Source organism: Aythya ferina, assembly GCF_964211825.1.
Source record: "Aythya ferina genome assembly, chromosome: 4".
NCBI lineage: Eukaryota > Metazoa > Chordata > Aves > Anseriformes > Anatidae > Aythya > Aythya ferina.
In genome coordinates, this window is record NC_140300.1 from 29368321 (window position 1) to 29386267 (window position 17947).

General features: G+C 38.5%; 1 protein-coding gene across 5 annotated transcripts in view; it reads right to left on the reverse strand.

Annotated features, from left to right (window-relative positions):
* The window catches only part of DLC1 (DLC1 Rho GTPase activating protein), a 278334-nt gene that overhangs the window by 47751 nt on the left and 212636 nt on the right, over positions 1–17947 (reverse strand). The window lies entirely within an intron of this gene.

Consider the following 17947-nt stretch of genomic DNA (forward strand, 5'->3'; position numbering starts at 1 on the left):
AAGGCTTTTCATAATGGTCTCTCTGCATGAAAAGTCCATGTGTCAGCTAAGAAAATGAATTTCTAATAATACTTGGCACTGAATGAGTGGCTTGTCTCAAATGAGTTCACCAAGCACTGTTTATCTGATCTTTGTAACACTGAAATAGGTTTAACCTATTTGAATTATCTTTGCCTTAGCCATCCTCATATCAAGAAGCTTATACTGGACATGATAACCCCAAAATCAACAGAGGAATTCTTCTTTTTAATTAAAGGAATAAAAACACACTAGTGATATTGGCACTGGTGTGCTTAATAGTGCTTCTTGGACAGCGAACAAAATTTTCTGTGCCTGTTGAAAATTCTGGAAATTTTGTTCTAGTGAAAGTATTTATTTATTTATTTATTTATTTATTTATTTTTTAGTCGGGCAAATATTACGCAACTTTCTCTTTGCACAAGTTTAGTGTATTTTTGTAAAGATGTTACATACAAGTGTCCTTTCCATTCAAAACTTACTTACTTGGTATCATTTTCAGAACATACTACTATGCAAACTCTATGTGATGCTACAGATTTGGTGTGAACATGGCTCTGCAGTTTGCAGTATTAACAAATATCTGGCTCTCAGTCAGATTTCTTTGTAGTAGTAAGACATAGACTGTAAAGAATCAAATATAGACAAGAAAATTGATTTAGAAATGAATTCCTCTATTTTGCTTTAGATTTGAAGTAGTAATCTTAAAAAATAAAAGTGTGCATTAAAAGGCTCATTAGTTTTCCTTGGTTCATACAGCAGCAATTTTAAAAGCATTCCTTCACAGGCTAAAGATGAATCAAAGTTCTCTGATTGCCGTAAAATTGTGTGCCTCTACTGTCATAGTTTGTTCTGGACCATTTCCAGCGCATTGTGACTATGGGAGCTAGAAAGGAAAACTCAAGAGGGTATTTTTAATCACTTTTACCTCTATTAACAATGTGATGCTATTTCCATTGTTCCTGTTATAAAAATAAGTAGCTGACATGTTCCCCAGAATTGATTATTGTGTTTCAGTCAACAGATCAGCCAGCAAGACATTGCAGCCTATCAGGAAAGGGAGTGGAAAGGAGCAGACAGAGAAACCTCAAAGGAAAGGACAAGACACTGTGTCTTTTGTCCTTTGTTCCAAGATGGAAATAAACTGTCTCCACTTTTGATAAGCCTGTCTTTTGATCTTTGCTTGCAATAATTACGGTTAGACACTAAGTTATTTTATGAACTCTTTTAGGTTTACGTCCTTCTAATTTAATGAGTTGTTTTCTACAAGCAACCACGTTAATTAACTGTTTTATAATGTATTTTTATTTATGGAGATTCTACCTAATATGCAAATGAACTAAATATTGGCAGACTTGGAGATGATGAGAAGTATTTCCTGCAGATTTAATTTTGCTTCACTTTACAAATATGTGAATACATAAAAATAAAGACATATGGAAATATATGAAGATCTCTATACCTATCTATCTTCTGCCTGTCTGTCTCATACAAATATATCAAGATCTATATATCTAAAATTTGGGGAGGTGGGTCAATTTATGTATACCAATCACACTGCCCACCTATATACCTCAGATTGCTTGAAAAATCTGTCCCCTACATAAGGCTATAGATTTGTGCCCCCTCTCATGAGTATATAGGTAAATATAATGTCAGGTACCTTTGGCTGCAGAGGGGAGCAGACTAACAAGTCTAGTTCATGCTAGAAGACAAATTAGATCCAGTCACTAAAGGACATAATGGGAAAAAAGAATTTGGGCTTCAGCTGGAGTATGTGAGAAGCAGAATCCACAGTGTTAGCTGCTTCTGGTGCAAGCATAAGAAGGAATTCAGATATAAGCTTAAAATGGGTTTTTCATTGTTTGCAAGGCCAGATTTTGTTCCAGTCAAAACAAACAAAAATAAATCTCCAAGTGAAGGTAAATAAAATTAATTGCAGTGATCTAAGAAGCTAAAAACATCGTAAATCTAGTCTTTTTTCACACATATGATGAAGAGCCAGCATACTACAGACTAAAATAAATGTAATGTCCAAAGAATGCAGACGATGTGTTTATGTATAAACATATCTGTCATATATAGTACACTGTACTTTCAAAAAATATATCCAAAATTAACGAGTGTATGTATAGTTTTATATCACTGTTAACTGATAGATTTTAAGGATCATTGCAATCATCTAATTCAAATTCAAATTCTAATTCAAATTCTATGATTCTCTTAGAATCAAGACCTAGTCTTTTGATCCTTTCATGCCTTTGTCTTCCAGCTCAGGTTTAAGATCATGATCAAGCTGGCATTGTAATAAGAATTACATGATGCAAAGCTACAATATACCTCCAAATGTCAAGGCCAAGAAGATTACCTATGCTTCCCTGAGACATATCTTTGTAACAGTGTACAGTTTTGTGCCTGCAGATTTAAAAAATGTCAATTTTAGCAACTCCCTGCAGCATGTAGATCCATAATCATTTATTGAAAAATACATAATTTTTCTTAAGTGATCTAAATTGCTGAATCTTTGTATCTCCAGTGGAGTATTCTCTGCCCTTATCAGCTGAATAAGTGATGCAGTCTAAACAAAGGGTAATAATGTTCAACTGGAATTCCAGGAAAGGAAACTTAATGCGAACTTCCTGATTTAATCTTACAAAAATAGAAAGGTTGATAGGATAAATGAATCATTCAGAAGAGCAGATTTTGCTTCAGTTAATTAAAACAGACCATAAAAATGTCAAAGTAACCCTTTGTAACATTTAACTCCAAAAGACACAAGACTACTTAGAGTATCATTTTCATGCATAAGATTGAGAAGAATCTGTTTAGAGAAACAACTCAATTTTCTGAAAACTTTTAAGAAGTTTCTTCTAATTTTCTATCCTGGAAATAATGTTGACAGCTACATGCACATTTCTCATGCGATTTCCTGGATCTTCTGCTTTTGGTGGACCAGGAAAAGACTCTTTTCAGAAGTAAATTTGGAACTTCTGCTCCTGGAAGATATCAGCAAATTAGAGATGCATGGAAATTAAAGAAAAACAAAACAAATGAACTATTTTGAGCCCTAAGAAAAGGTTTTGGTTGGTTCAATTTCAGTTCACTTTGACTTCCTAGAAAGGGATAATCACTCAAACGTGGCATAAACCCACAAAGAAAGTGGAAGGACCACTTTTTGGACAAGATACCTGGTAAGTTGCTAGGAAATGAGCAAGAGAGATGGTTCTGCACCAGTGGGAGAATGGAAAGGATAATGCCATAGGTCTCTTCCATCTCTAACTTCAGCAAATTCGTCACCCATCAACACTTTTAAATATAGGCAATATGAAAAGTGTCTAAATGCAAGCCAGGCAAGTGACACACCCTGATTATAACCTTCTTCTTTCCCCCTACCAAGCCAGTAGGAAAGTGTGTTAAAATGTGCGTGTAGTACCATAACCCTCATAGCAAGAGCAAGCAGGATATCCTTGGGGCTGCCAGAGGCCATCCATATCAGAGGAACTGCTATGCATTTCCCAAGGGTCTGGCATAGGCTTATGCTCCACCCGTCAGCTATCATTGCCTTGGGTGGAATATATTTTTTCCACACTTGGACGTGGACATCTCATCTTGCTAGAAACAGCTTTTTTTTTTTTTTTTTTTTTTTAACCTCAGGCTTTTGGTTGTTTGGTTGGTTTGTACCAGTTCTTATTATCTTCCAATTTGTTACTTTTTAAATTTTGTTTCTGGGGTTGCAGGTTTTGCAGCCCTTCTTTACTAACATATGAATTTGCTAGGAATGGGAGATCAGATAATGGCTTGAGGATAGGGCTGCTGTGTGCTTTTATGGTTGAACCAGGTGCTAGCAGAAGAAAACAAGAGGCAGATCTGGTGAAACGTCACATCTGTGCACATAAAAGACCTTATGAAACTGGCTAAGGGTGGTTATAGATGACTGACAGCATCTACAGTTGGAAGATGAACAGCTCCAAGTTAATATTGAATTCTATTTTATTAACTAGCATTGATCTCTATTTTACTGATTCCTGATCCCATGGATGACTCAAAGACAAAATTAACCAAGCTCATTTGCTCATTTAAACCCTTTGATTTTTCAAGATGGTAAGAGGTGAAGAATAATGTGGGGAAGAAGGAAGAGGTGAAAGAGTGGAACAAAGGAATTCTAAACCACATGGACGATCTTCTCTGGGTTAGAGACTCATTCTGTACTGAAAGTGAGAAATTATCTCCCACTACAGATTTAAAAGGGGATCCTGAATAACACTGGAAATTAGGTCAGTATTTTGTGCAAGTGAAGGTAGGAAATAGATATCATCAAAAGCAAGGTCACACTGATCAGCAAACAATGCAATCTCATCACTCCCTGTTGTGCCTGAAACATCAGACAGCTGTGAGTGATGAGGCACCCATCTGTGATGAGCTAAGGATGGGATGCAAGCCTTCAAGTCAAAATGAAATTGCCTACTTTTGACCAAAATGTTCTTTATGGGCGGGTGTGCTTTGATTGCCAACTATCTGTTTTGCTTTGGCACTTGAAATTAGTCTTGGATACCTCCCTTTGGAGGTTTAGCTGCAATTACAGATATGTTGCAGAAGATTCTTCCATTTCACAGAAAAAAATGATGAGAAATAGAAAGAACGTGTTCATCATCTGCCAGACTTGCAAGTTATATTTTTTCCTACATACTTAGTAGTTTGGGTAATTATTTTCTTAATGAGGAGACTTGTCAAAACACATTATGGTGACTGATTTCACATCACCACTGTTTTTCCCAGCAGTTTCTGATCACTGATTATATGATATAGGAAAGCATTCATTTTTAATTACTGCCAGTAATTTCTTAGAGATCATTAACCACCAAACTGCTATAATCTACCTAAGTATTTTACAGCTTTCCTTGGGGAAAAGAAAAATAAAATAAAAATTAAAAAAATCCAGTTTGGTTTATAGCTATAGCTTGAGAAAATAGAGTAGTTCTGTATTTGAGTGTAAATTATGAATTTACAAAAGACAATGAAAACCACTATTTCTATCAGCACTATTACTGAGTCTACAAAAGTACTATCACAGAGCCTACAAAACTGTATGAAGAAACACACTTATCTGCATTACTGTGATACCTTTCAGCTGAGGTTTGCAAAGCATGCTGCAAACAGTATATTTAGTCTCCCAGTCGTTTTAATGCATAAGCTTTCACTTTATGGTTAAAGAAACTGAAACACATGGAGGCGATAGGCATTTCCATGTAGGCATTTCCACAGCTACATTCTGAACTGGCTGAGAAAACTGTGAACAAAACCTGGAAGTCTTTCCCCCCTTTTTAGGGGTTTACCCTTAGGAACCACTTACAGTGCCCTACAAGTCTCCCGGACACAGCTGGCTTATGCCTTGTTTTTGCTCAATTGTCACAGGAGTAAAAAGATCAAAAAGTCCTGGCACAAGACCCAAGATTGATGGAAGGTCCTGGGCAGTCATCAGACTTGTACCACACTTCCAGGGACACACAGGCCCAGAAAAGGGAGCATATTCCTTGTCTTGGAGAGGAGAGCTCACTTGAGTTACTGAACATTGCTCCTAACAAAAGTCAGTGTTTTGAGGGTGCCCTTAAATGTACTGGTTATTTCTAGGATGCCATGAAAGATTTTAAGTTCTGGGTTGTTTCGGAGAGGAAGGCAAATACAGATTGCGTTTGATGTATAGACTTGCCATTGGTGTATGGTATGTGTTCAGGTATGCATCCCATGTGGTTTACTTTTACCTTATCACTTGTCACCTTATTCATAGTCTTCTTGTCTAGGAATAACTTTTGTGGTTATGTTAGTTAAAGTTCTTGATGAAAGACATAATCTTGCCAGCATAGCTATACCATTCTGTACCACTTTACCAAAGTAAAGTATTGAAGGATATGTATTTCTTTGTCATTTTAATACTACAGTTATCTGCAGCTTGCATTCACAGCTAACAGATGTTTTGTTCCTTGTGTCCAACATTATGCAATAAGACAGTGAGTCCCCAGAACTCCCTGTCAGGAACACAAAGTACTCCAAGACAGATCACTTTCATATTTTCTGGCATTCGGTGATGGGTAAACCTCCAAATGCTTTGGAGGTCCATGTAGATTAAGCTAAATATCCAGAACTCAGATTCCTAGAGCTCAGTTTTCTCAGACAACAAAATGAGGCTAGTTATCTATTTGGAGTAGTGGTACCAGGAAGAGAAATGAGAGAGAAAAAAAAGTTTTTTATATTTTCTAGAACTCTCCTGGTTCAGTTTGAAATCAACAGAAAATTTCCCTTCTTTTTCCTGTTCCCCTTTTCCCTTCTCCACTTAGTTTTTCACCTTCTGTATTTGCTGCTGTTTACAAATTTAGGCTGGAGTTTTGTCTCAGCAACTTCCACATAACTGCTCTGACTGCAGCTGAAAGAGCTGCATCTTTCATTTATACCTGCATAAGTAGTCTGACGCCAAAGATTTCTTCGACAATAAAATAAGGATTGTCTAAGATATACAGATTTCAAATCTTCCCTGATGATAATATTTCTTGGGAGGAAAATTGAACAGAAGGGACTTCATTTGGGGTCTGGTTGAAGAACTCTTTAAAGTCACAAAAAACTTCCTTTGTTCATTCACTCATGCCAACTGGGAGAAACAGAGGCTGCAAAAGTAGATTTATTTTTTTTAGTAACAATATCAGAGGTATCAAATATTAGGAAAATGGGAATTGTTCCATTTTGCAAGCATGGGACAGCCAAACAATTTCATCTGTTTTGACTGATTTTATCTCCTTCACACAGACAGTGCACCATCTTTAATGACTAAGCGGAGATAAACTGGTTCTTCATCACAGGTTTATGAATGTATAGTTGACATTTTGATGCTCACAAAAAAATCCTTACTGAGGTAATTACATCTGAAATGCTGCATAGCCTTTTTTTTTTTTTTCTTCTCCTAATGGAACATAATTAAACATTATAAAATGACTATTTCCTCATAATTTTGCAATAATAACATTTAAAAGTCTGTGTCATTTGCTTTTTGCAGCTGTTATTTTTCTCAAGGAGTCAGTGTATGACTTGATTTTTCTGTAAAGTTTCCAGGGAGAACCACTTTTACTTCCTTTAGCCCTACAGTATTTGTCAGGGCCAGTCTCATGTGAATAAATCAGCAAAGAAATTGCAGAAATTTAAGTGAAGTTGCAAATAATTATTTTTTTTTTCTTGGAACTGAACTGCTAAAAACCATCAATGGCCATGGAGTAACAAAAGAAACCAGTGGTCTAATACAGTGCTGAAACATAAATGCAGCACTCAGAGCAAATACTGCAGAAACCCTATAGGGTGTAAGAAAGGGCAAAGGCGTGATGGAAGCAGCAGAAGGAATTGTAGATGAATGCTTGAAGGACATTAGGAAGCATGCTGAAAGCATTTCCTGTAGCACAAGCAGAGGAAGAGGCTTCCAATTGCAGTTGCACTGACTGTGGGGACTGTGTGCGAGGGTCAGCCATGAGAACAGTCACGCACGTTGCCTGCACAGTGCTTTCTGGGGGCAGGCACCTGCACTAAGCACGTGCAGGAGGCACTCAGAAGAAAAAGCCACGGGGGAGGTTACAAGTGTTGTTCGTTTTCCCCTGTCATTGCTAAGTGTACTGTAAACATGTGCAACATAAGGGCAGACAGAGCAGAGTTTCTTTGCTAACCCTTTGCTAACCCTCTTTACCTTCAAATTCTGTAGGGAATAAGCAGGTCTGCCTCCATTGCCTCTATGATCTACCATGGACTTCAGATCCTGACTTTTAATTTGCTTCGAGCTCAAACTCTTTCACCTCCAGGCCCTGCCTACCAACCAAATTTGCTTTCTAATCCATCTCCATCGAGTTTTCCAGCCCAAGTGCTGGAAAAATCTTCTCTCTTTCTGGACTTCTCCCCTGCCAAAGGTAGAATGACGTATTTGTACTCTGTCTTGTTTTCCAAGCAGGTTTTGTTGACACCATGCAATTCCCACTGAGCCCATGGGGCAGCCTGTATCATTGCACGGGTTCCTTTGACCCATGCAAGGTCTGGGTACTGCGGCAGCCAGAAGACTTGCAGAGGAAGAAAGGAGAGACGTTGCTCAGCGGACTGATTTACGGAGCCTGGACTTATGATCTTGGACTCGTACCTCCCAGCCTTCGCTCTCCACCCTCCCAAAACTTGGCTTGTAGGAGGAATGCCTTTCTCCCTTACCGTGTATGTGCTCAGGGTTGTATATCTGAAGCCATGCAATTTCCATGAAGTCATTTCATGGAACCTAGCTAAATACTTTGATCAAATGTTGCCTCCTGCTTAAGAAGAGAACAGAATTAAGAACTCTCTCCTGGGACTGGTGCACAGCTGGGCTTGTGTGGGAGCTGATACATGAAAATCAATGCAACTGTGTCTGTTCTCCAATTAGGTTTAGCAGCATAGGGCATATACATAACAGAGTTGGAAAAAGAAGAGTGAAGAAAGTACGTGCTGTGGTTATTCTGCTGTTCAGAGTAACACTCGGGGTTACTCTGCCCCTGATCTATCTATTCCACTCAACTCCTAAATTCAATTCAAATTAAAAGGGAGATTTTTTTAAGCGCTGGGAAAGGCCATTGAACCCTTGTCACAAGTCAGGAAATGGCCAGAAGTTAGGAACTGAATTGGCAACAGAGCAGGGAAAGAGAAGAAATCTCCTGCAGCCAGTTTTGTTTGCTGAATCACACTGATGTGGGCTCCTGGTGGCTACAGCAAAATGCACGTGGGCTTACTAATTATTGTAATTTATCCTAATAAAGTCCAGAATTAAGGGATTTAGTTGTACTCCTTTTATGTCCCATTGGTTTTGGAGAGGATCCAGCTCATACTGTTTTTACTTGTCTCAAAAAGAGAGAAATGAATGCAATTGCTAATAGAAAAGGTTGACCTTATTATTACTCTGTAGCTTATGCTCAGTTTTACTGTTTTATAAGACCAAACAGAAACATTTAGCAGGAACAGACAAACGAACAAAGAATTTATTTTTCTGGGATACAGACCCCAGAAGGCAAACAAGGAAACTGTTTTAATGAATAACTTAGATGGGAAGTACTTCAGTACATATCCCTTTTCCACAGCTCTGCTTTCTTATCTTATGAAACAGAGAGATACTGGAAAAAGTGGAATGAAAACGAGTTTCTTAAGAGCTGTGACAGCCTCTTCCTTGCTGATATATTGGTAAGTGTTCCAGAGGAAGCAGAGCCCAATTCTAGTTTTACATCCAAATTATTGCAGAAAAGCCAAGGGCTCTCTCCTTTTATGCAATGGGAAAAAGAAGTAGGCCGTGAATATTTTCCTGACAAGCTTTAGCCATGAACAGTTATAAATTAGAGAAGCTGAAAACAGTACATTTGCAAATGCACATACAAGTTGTCAATATACCCTCTGGAAAATCTGCTGCGGATGGCTGATAGTCTTACAATATTAATAAATCTGGGGTTATTATTTCACTGTGTTTAGGTCACTTTTGGATGCAACATACAGAAGAGGCAAACACTGGCCATATTATATTAAGAAATGAACTTTCCATATGTTGGAAACAGCGTCATGAAAAGAAACTGCCCAGAGAAAGAAAACTTGGTATTTATGAGAGGGAGTACTTAGTACATCACCAGCGATCCCACCCAGTGCAGATTCTCAGACTCTGCCTGTTACCATGCTGCCTGATCTCAAAAAGGAGAGGGATGTTATTTCTCTTGAAGAAATAAAAAATAGAAATAGTTAGCCCATCCATCAACTAAAACCAAGACAAGTGTTTCGTTCTCACTGTTGAAATGGGATATTATTATTCCCGTGGGGATTAATAAGCCTAGCTGGAGGAGTCTGGCCCTTCGGGAGGTCAGTGGAGGAATGCTTATGATTAATGTTTTGGTCCATGGTCTATCTCTATGCTAAGCTAATAAAGCTACGTCGCCTTTTACTCTCCCTTATTAACACAACATTAAACTTCTACTAACATTGATGTTGGAGATTGCCCTTGGCTCCATGAAGTAAAATAATACTTTGTGGAAAAGATTTTACTGTACAAATAAGCAGATTTAACATCCCAGTTTGTTCCCAGCTCTCAGATGTCAGCATTGCCTGTAATTAGCTGTGAGCTGGAATGTGTGTTGCCATGCAATAACCACACCAAGCATCTTCCTTCACATCTTGATTTCCCATTTCAAATATCCCTGTAAAGTTTAGAAAATGAGTTGAGGAAGAAAAAGGAAGCAAAAGAGAGGAGAGTCAGAATCAGCACTTAAGACTAACCTAACATAGAATCAGCCTGTTAAATAAATACATTTTTCAATTTATGTGGCTTTACAAAAAAATATAAAACTTTGTAGGAAAGCATTGCTTAAACAAATAGATGCCTTGAAGAAAATAATCACAGCTATTCAGCAAATAAAAATGTATTTCAAAGGACAGTTTCCACTATGATGTTTAAAACTCTCAAAAAGAATGACACGAGATTACAGTGACATATTTGCAGAAGCTTTTTTTATTTTATAATCAAGATTAGGGCTCTGTGAAAGATGAATGCCCACACAAAGTCCTGCTTTCTCACCTGAAGATATGGGAGGGCTACGTAAGCCTTCCCAGAAAACCCAGTCCTAACCAGTCACTGTCATGAAGCTGCCAGAAACAGGCTCTGCTATTCAAAGCAAATGTAGTTTTTAGGCTGCTGTCATTCTACTGACTTTCACCGAGGTGCTCCATATTCACAGTGATCCTTAGGAGCAAATCCAGCCTCCCTCCAACATTTTATGCTGGCAACAAAAATGTCAGCCACTGCTATCAGTAAACATGAGAGCTGCTGGTTAAAGTCCCAGTTTTATTCTGCTACTGGCCACAAAATAAATGCATTTGTTGCTTACAGAGAAATGTAAACCTTGTGTTGTGGGCTTTCATTGCTTTCTGACTGTATTTTCCAAATGGCAGAAATATATTCCATGAACTTCAACTAGTCCAGGAGTGGCTCTGTGGTTTCCACATGACTTCTGTGTGCCACTGGAAGTGCTCATTTAACCTTTGAGGTTTTAATTGCTATGACGCTGGATATCCCAAACTCTTGCACTTCTGTTAGATGCAACTACTACTGAATAAAATAATTAAGGCAGTGACAGTACTAAGCATTGCATTTAATCATGTGAGAGCTGTAGGAAAAGAGCTGTCTGTGAAAGTGTCTTCCTTTCCATGCTCTCAAGAGCTTGGATAATTTTTGAGGTATCTCTGCAAAGCCCATATTTTTTTCCAAACTTTATTGGGAGACTTCAAGAAAGGATGAAAGGGACAGGAGGTAGGCAGACATTTCCTCTGAACTCAGTGTCCCATTGTACCAATCCATCCTCAGACTGCTACAACATATGGGTTTATTAAACAGAAATGCACCATAAAGTAAAATCATTACTGTCTCACCCTTAGTAGTCTATTTAAAATGTACTTCTATAACCGTCCAATAATGCAAATCGTTTGGGAAAAAAGGGGTAACCAGGAAGCAACCGCCAGGATTACAAAAGCCATGATGCTAAATACTAAAGCAAGCATCCACAGCCTCCAGAAAAAAAATTGCAACAATGTTCAAAATGTGTTGGAAAAGGCGTGTGTTTTCCAAACCCAGTCAGGAGCTGCAGGCCAAGCATTCAGCAACTTTCCCGGGAAAAATCGCTGTCCGAGGGCCTGCTGTTTTTGTAACCACAACAACCCCAGAAAAAGCTGCGGTAGTGGGATATATAAATGCATGGCTGCAAATGATCCCCCAGCCTTAGGGTGGAGCATCACCGATCTCCCTGGCACATGATGCTAAAGCAACACTCTGCATCTCCACGCAGGTCGCTCTGCCTGGCAGCGGTGGTTAGTCCCAGGGCAGTCGTGGAGCTGGGTTCGCCCCACGTTATAGGACTGGAGCAAGGCCAGTGTTTCTCCTCGTGCTTCTCAGCAAGTGAGTCAACACACCTGCTCCAAAAATCTGGAGGCAGCCAGCAGCCAGCGATGTCATTTTTGGCACACGCGCCAGAACTCGATCTGAATTATGTTCTCTAATTCAGGTTTTAACGCTTTTAATGCAAGACACTATAGGGATTTTCATGACCTAAAGCTTTCTCTTTTTCCCCAAAGATATGCAGTAAGAAAGTAAAACCACTTGCTTTAACTAAAACCTTAATCTTTCTTGTGAGAACTATATTCAGTGCTAAAGTTACAAATTAACTCTTTTATTTGGGTAGGGTAAAGAAAAAGTATTTTATTTATTTAGTTTTTAATTAGCGTTATTCGCTCAACAATAGTATGACCGTATTTTGCAAAGATGTGTTCTTATGAGTAATTTGAGTTCCTTAGGAAGGAGTTCCTTAGGAAGGAACTCATGTGAATAATGGCTTGCAGGGCTAGGCCCATGCTTTTTGCATGATTTTTTAATATGCACAAAGCAGAAACAGAATTTTAACTGAGGAATTTATTTTTCCTCCCCAACAAGGAAACAAAATGTCCACAAAATTGTGTAGGTTTTCTGACCTTAAAATAAAATTGCTGCCAACCTCCACAGAAGTATAACACTGCAGATTATGGTGCAATAACACTAGCAATGTCAGTGTGCAGGTTATATAAAATGCCTCTGAAAACATCTTTGTTGCAGCGTGGAGGGATGGGCAGCATTATTTATTTGCAAATAAGCTCAGTCTGCTCCAGAGCTATGACCTAGCTATTACCAGCAGATATTTTGCTTACAGACTGGTTTGGAAATGCTGAGCTCTGTGTTCTTCCACAGCCAGCCATTACCAGATGCAGCCACTAAACTTTTCTTTGTTTATTGGCACACAGTTGCCAAGTTTTTCCAACTTTCTCCTCATGCAGTAAGAGAGGTTGCCAAATAAACTCTGCCCAATGCCTGAAGGAAACTGCTCAAGTAACCTCTGTATCTTCCCACTGTTGTATCCTCCCACTTAATTGGTCACACTGGGAACTAGACCAATATGCTGATGGAGCTCTCCAAATTTCAAAGCCAATAGAGAATTTGGAGCTCTTCATGAATGTCATCTATTATTTAATGTTGCAAAACAAAATTAATTAAAAAACAGAGCAAATTGATATCACAAGTGCAGAAAGAAATCACCTACTTATCCAAAACAGCACAATGCAGCTCCTTTAAAAATAAAAGTCCAGCTTTGCTTTAGATTTCCAGACAAACATGCCACAGCTTCTATGGGGTTTCTTCAAATGCAGTATTGGCCATGCTATTTCCTAAGAAACATTTCAAACAAAGCGACAAAGACATCAAATTCTCTATTACTCATCTGACGTGTTAGCATACAAAAGCATTAAAAGACAGCAGTGTCCACAGAATCAGGAGGCTTGGCTTCACTTTCCATCTCACCCCTGGAATAACACGTAACTTTGAGAAAGTCAAGACATTGCACTATTTCTTGTTTCCATTGTCTTGCCCAATGTAAGCTCTTTGGAAGAGGAACCGTTTCTTAATGTTTGTAAATAACCTGCCAAAATGGACTATCATTTTCTCTAGAGGCCACAATGAGGAGTAGAAAGCTAATGTAGAGAGAGAAGGTTTATCTAAGGATGAGTCAAGCATTGTCTTCTTAAATATAGAAAATACTGGAGATACAAATGAACATAAACTCTGAGCTTAATATCCTACCAGTTAAAACACAGCTGTACGCCTCCTAATCATTGCGTCAAGATTTTCTCATTGTGTATTGGTTAAAACCTTGCTTTCCTAGCACTACAGATCCTCTAAGACCTTGCCTTGTCATTGGTTCATTACTATGCACCAAATCCACAACACCCCTTGAAAAATAGGTCATGTGCCGTCTGGAAGTCTTTCATCCAAGTACTGACCCTAATTTTGAGGGTATGAATGAATGTGTGCAGCATACACAAACAGGCAACTAAGAGATACCACGTGAACCTGACAGTGGAAAATCTTCAGCAGTGCTGTGCCCAAACTGCCTGAGGAAGAGGTCGAGAATTCTGTACTCAGCCTAGAGTATTTATTTAGCCAAATTCCTCATTTAGCCATTCTAACCCCTTAGAGACACACCAGTGTAGAAATTGTATGCATGTAGGCTACAGTAAAGAAAGAGAGAAGGAATGGACAGGACATAAAGGAGGATCAGGTTCTACGACCTCATATTTAAAATGGCTTTATTTATTTATTTATTTATTTTTTAATCAATCCTTATCTGGTCAAACTTGATACCAACACTTATATACCTCCACAGAAAGACCAGAAAGACCTATCCTTGATTTACAAATGCAACTAGACTAGATTAATTGTCACAGCAATAGGCATCTTCAGAGAACTACGTATTTCATCCACATCCCCATGACATCTACTGCTTCCTCTCCACTTCCATTTACCTCAGTTTGCTCCCAGATCTCCTCATAAACACCCAAGGAACAGACGGCACCTATTCTGGCCAGATGCTAAGCCAAGGTTGCTGCTTTACTCAAACAACAGCTTTTTCATTTGTGGGTACTTGTTTGAGTCTCCACCATCTAAAAACATTTATCTTCCCCCGTAAGTTTCAAGAGCCTCCTCTAGTATCTCAGAAATATCTGCCTCATACTCCAATTCAGTTAAAGACGGGAGAAAAAGGTGAAGATGGATGAATGGAGGGGCAATATTATGTCATTCCTTTAGAAAACTGTGTTGACAAAGTATATGCCTAATATTTCCATTGGCATCCACAGCCTTCTGTCCAAATACCAGGTTGATTAAATCTTAATAGTGCTGTTGCTGCTATGACATACGGGAGAATTCATGCTCATTTCTGTGTTTGGCCAGACTAACTGGTTTCATTTTAATATATTTTGTATAAATAGTATGTGGAAAAAGCTTAAAAACATTTCATGATTGCTATTATTGGTTGAAAGAAATGTATTTAGTATTAAAATCCATGTAATTGAGACAAAACCTTTAACAATTTCAACTGAGATTTTCAAGCCACATAATAAACTAATAAATAAATCGAACTTGAGCCCCAAGCACCTGTCTTTTCTTTATTTAATACAGATTAGCAGCTGGCTTGGGCTTTTGTCAAGACTGTGGGAATGAGTTAACATGTTTAAAACAAGCATTTCCACGGCTGACTTGCAGTGCAAGTTGTCTTCCATAATTCAACAGCAGCATCAACAAAATGAACACTAGCAAAACAGCATTAGAAAATGCATTCCTTCTGAAACTGCTGGAGCAGGGAGTCTTTGGGTCAAGGGTCCTTGGAGAAACATGGGGAAACTTAACAGTGCTTCCAAGTGAATCACAAGCCACCTGCATGTTCTTCATGGAACTGAGAATCGAGTTTTTTTTCTGTGGAAAAGTAAGCCTCACAGCTTCACATATATTTTTTTTCTTTTTTCACAAAGAATTATATCATCATGTAGCATTAGGAATTAAAACAGAGAAGAATGTTAAATAAAATAAACTGAGCGGTTTTGTTTAGAAATTTCAAGCTTCCCTCCACAGCTTCAAAGTTCATTTTGTCTATCCAAGTATCAAAACCTCCCTTTCCTTAATTGTTTCTCAGTCAGTAACTTTAATATGTGCTGTTTTGGTTAGGACATGGCATGACTTTTGAACGTAGGAAAAGCATGGAGATGTCACACATTATACACCGTCCTCAGCAGCTAATGCTAACTGGGAGATTTATATAACAAGCGAGGGTTATAGATGAGTAGAGGGTTATGGATGAGTAGAAGCAGGATAACGTACTGTTAAGCTGGGCCAAATGTGTGTAGAAAAGTCCATTCTGTTGCTGAGAGGCTTATTTAAATGTCAGTAGGGCTATGAAAAAGAACTGCAAGCACCAAAAATATTCATTACACCATTAATTTGTGGTGTGCTTATTGTATATTAAGATGAAGTGGGACTGATGTCAAATTTCTGTTTTATTCTGCTTCCTTTTTATTTTTGCTTCCTTTAAAGAAAAAAGGAAATGCCTTCCTCCCTTTCTCAGTATACTTTTCTTGTAACGAAGCAGTCGTGCAATCTGTACCAACCTGGATGCCAATGCTGAAACCCTTACTCTTTCATCCAGTTATCTAATACCTGAATACTAACTCCAATTTACTCTTTACCAAGATGACTGCCATTTGCAGTTTGGGGTTTTCAGCCTTCCAGTCATTGCTGGACTTTGGTAGCAAATCTATAAGTGTCATGAGAAGACAGCTCTGTATGGTTGAGACTACCAGTTTGGGTGGTTGGTTCTTTTCCCAAAATTTGTAGCTCAATGCTCAACACAAAAAGCTCACAGGGCTAGTCAATAAAACGGTACGAGAAGCAGATGGACAACATATCTAACATTCAGACTTTGAGCGTCAAATGATTCCAGGATGTGCAAATTCTGCAGCTTTGACTCATTGTGTACATTTCCACTCTTTTTTTTTTTTTTTTTAAATGCATAATTGTCATGAAAAATTCCCACAGAAATTAACATGATGCAGAGCTCATTGTTGAATGAGTGGTCTATTAATTAGATATCTTTTAAAAAAAAGGCTGCTCTACGCTCAAGAGATTAAGCTGAGCCCTTGAGATATTTGAAGTTTGTTCTGTCACTATCAGATAAACACAACAGAACATGCCGACCTGCAGAGGTTCATGACTAAACTGTTTGCAAGGTTAAAAAGAAAGGGAGAGGAAAAGCCTTGTTAATCTTCTTCATTCCTAATTTTAATAAAAAGTAAATATTTTTTTAAAAACTTTTCAAAGGCTTCCACTTTCAGCTATGTGGCAGGTCAAGATTAGGGAAAACCCAAGCAACTCCTAAGGTTAAACACACTATTTGTCTCTGTCTTTCAAACTGCATCTGAGTATATTTTGCAGATAAGTTTAGATAGGGTAGAGCTCAAACTCCTTTCCGTTGACTTTTTACCTAGAAATATACAGATAGAGATGCAGAAAGTTCAGAGCAGTATTTTCCTCTCATCATAGATACTTGACTCAGGTCTTAGAACTAATAAAATAGTTTATTACATGAAGGGTACAAAGATTTGAAGCTCTTATTCCATTATGGATAGAAGACTTTACAACTGAAAATGTCTGGCAAATGGGATTTTAGAAAATTGGAAAGATTTTAAAGTGCTATTAGGTATGCTTTGTGGATTCCATATTCATTAATAGCATTACATTTATTCATCAGTCAGGAAGAATCTATAACACCGCACAAGAAAATAGTATTTACAGCTTTGAGAGACCGATCTGTTCTACTCAATGCAGGAAAAACACCCTGCAACCCCTTTTTAACGTATTCAGAACTCATTTTGTATTTTAAAATCTCAGCCTGGGAAAAGACTGTGTAAACATTTGTATCTGTCTTGAGTAGTAGGCTCAGATCTCAGCTGCTGTGAACTGGCCAAGTGCCAGCATCATAAAATAAGACACATTTATTTATAATGATTGACTTTCTGAGCCAGGAAATCTCTTTGATTTCCTTCACCAGCAAGAGAAACCAAGTACAGGTGAAGGTGGGCAGGCAGGCAAATCTTCCCTTTAACGATACTGAGAGACCTGTTGAGATTTCTCTCCCTTGTTGGGGAGAGAAAACTCCAACAAGGCTTCTTTGTGCAAAGCTGTAAGGCTGATGCCCAGCTGTCCTTCCTTGCTCTGGGCCCCCAAGAGCCACCCAGCCAGAGACACTCCTGGTGTGGTCACTCTGCAACCACATCAAAGTTGGGTTTATACCACAAAAAGGAAAACAACACCAACTACTGAAGGCAACATTTCCCTGTGGTGGGAAGGGAAGAAATATCTCATCCAACTCCAAGAAGGCCAGCAGCAGTGGTGCTCCCCTCTCTCTGCAAGGAAAGGCACCACAGCTGGCTGGTGGACCCCAGGAGACGATCTGGCCATACGACCCAGGAATGTGGGCAGCAGATGTTGGGGTGTCGAGTGCTCCAC